A 2,630-nucleotide genomic window follows, 5' to 3' on the forward strand; every position below is an offset into this window, starting at 1 on the left:
TGTGCCTGATTAGGACTACTGGACAACCGGGTCCTACCTGTTTTTATAATCCAGAGTGTTCTTTCTGTTTTTCTCCAGATTAAAAAAAAGACACTATCGGATCTTGATTAATAATTTTCCTGGCACAGTTACCTCAGTAGGCATATAAAGTTTAAGCAGTTATCTTTCTCAACACCTGTAGAAAGAGCAAATGATCTCACGTCCATTTACACATTAAATCTAGATTCATAGGGAGGTGGTTTAAATAAAATCTATGTTGCAATCTTTTAATTTTAATTTTGAATTGAGATCTATGTACAGTAAGTCAGATAGATGTAAGTATGCTTGATGGGCTTTGACAAATGTATACCCCCTATTAATTAACCTCCCCTCCAAAGGCAGAAGACATTTCCTAGCTTAAGAAGTTTCCTTTGTACTTTCTCTTGTATATTATAAAACTTCCTTCAAGCAATTATTATTGAAGATTTTAGCCTTATATTAATTTTGCCTATTCAAGCTTCATGTAAATGAGACTGTATTTACCATATACATTCCTTTGTATAACAACTTCTTTTGTTTTTGAGATTAATCATCTTTTGTTTATAATATTCATGTCTTCCTATTCACAAGCACGATTTCACTATATGAGCATACTCCAATTTTTCTAGCTACTTTCTTGTTAGTGAATGTTTGTATCATTTGCAACTTTGTGCTACTACAAATAAAACTTGGACAAACATTTTGCACAAGTCTTTTTGTTGACATTTACTTCCGTTTGGTGGAATTGGTGAATAATAATTTGGATGCAGTGTTAACATGATCCTACCAAGCATTTCCCACACTGTTTACATGACTTTAAGCTTTGAGTAGTTGCTCTGAATTTTCTACATTTGTCACCTTTCATTTTGCTAATTCTAGTAACTATGAAATGACTTTAAAATGATTGTAGTTTGCATCTTCCCAATGATTGAAAATGCTCAACACCCTTTCATGTGTTTAATGATAATTTATAAATCTAGTTTTGTGAAGTATCTACTGAATTCTTTTGAAAAGAAATTCATTGCTTGTTTTTTTCCTCTTCATTTTTTGCAGGACTTCTTTACATATCTTAAATACATGTACATTTAAGAATTTTCTTATTTGTGTGTGTGTCCTCACAGATATGTGTGTGTATGTGTGTGTGTGTGTGTGTGTGTGTGTGTGTGTGTGTGTGTGTTTAGGACTTCTTTATATATCTTGAATGCATATTCTTTTAAATTTTTATTTGTGTATGCATATGTGTGTGCATATATCTGTTCATGCCATAATGTACATGAGGTCAGAGAATACCTTTCGAGAGTCTGTCCTTTCCTTCCACTGTGTGTTATAAGGATAAAGGTCGGGTCAATTAGGCTTTAACAGTAGGTGATTTTTATCTTCTGAGCCATCTTATGATTCCTAAACACAGATTTGTTGTTAGAAATCTAGTTGTAAATATTTATTCCCAGTACATAGTTCATATTTTCATTAATGTTTTCTTTAGAGGAATAGAAATTTTATGTTTTCTTACAGTTTCTTTTTTTCCAATTTTTATAATTTGAGTTTGTATATTTTTTTCTGAAAGAGATTGTTGTCTATCCCAGGATCTCAAACACATTCCCCTATTTTCTCATAGAAGCTTTGGAATTTTAGATTTTTTTTTTGGTACGATGTTATATAATTTTTAAATATTTGGATATCAAGTAGATTCAGTTTTCTTTCCTTGATGAATTAATTACTTTGGATTCTTTGTACTTCCTGCTATGTTCCATGTACCTTTTGGTATAATGTGAGATACTACTGCAGTGTCTTGGCTACTACCTTTTAAAGTGTGCCTTAAGATCAGGCAATAGAGCTTGCATTTTTTGTTTTTGAGACAGATGTCTCTGTGTAATAGCACTGGCTGTTCTGAAACTTTCTTTGAGACCAGGTTGGCCTTAAATTCACAGAGATCCACTTGCCTCTGCCTCCTGAGTGCTGGGATTAAAGGTGTGCACCACCACACACAGCCAAATTTGTTCTTTTATAATATTGTTTTAGTTATGGTAAATACTTTACATTTACATATATATTTTAATTTTCATGTAAAACCTTACTTTCACTGGGATTTGCATCAAATTACAGACAAGTTTGAGAATGAATTATATCTGTTATACTGGGTCTTTCATTTCATAAGAGTAATACTTGCTGGCATTAGTTCAGTCTTTGTTGAAACATTTGATTTTTTTTCTGTCCACAAGATAGTCAGTTGCCCTCGCTAGTCCCAAGCATGTTGGCAGAGGACATTAAACTCAAGTCAGAAGCAAAGGAGTTGGTTGCTCACGACATAGCATGAAGCACAAGAGTCGAATTTTTATCAGTTCTGTTTTTTTCTTGGTGGGATAGGAATCATGTGTGGATCAGTTCAAGCAGATTCTCTGTACATAGGCTTGCATCACATGGGAAGCACACTGAGTTAAAAAAATATCTCATGGGTGGGGGGTAGGAAATGCTTGCAAATTCGAGCAGGCTTTATTCCAAATGAGACAGCAGTTTTATTATCCTGATATCAAATAGGCCTTTCCTTTGCGTTGCAGTAAGGGCAAAGAAAGGACATAACATCTCTATCTTCTGCTGTTCAACGTAGAGGGACA

Source organism: Peromyscus californicus, unplaced genomic scaffold (assembly GCF_007827085.1).
Source record: "Peromyscus californicus insignis strain IS unplaced genomic scaffold, ASM782708v3 Scaffold_9__1_contigs__length_137607984, whole genome shotgun sequence".
NCBI classification, from domain to species: domain Eukaryota; kingdom Metazoa; phylum Chordata; class Mammalia; order Rodentia; family Cricetidae; genus Peromyscus; species Peromyscus californicus.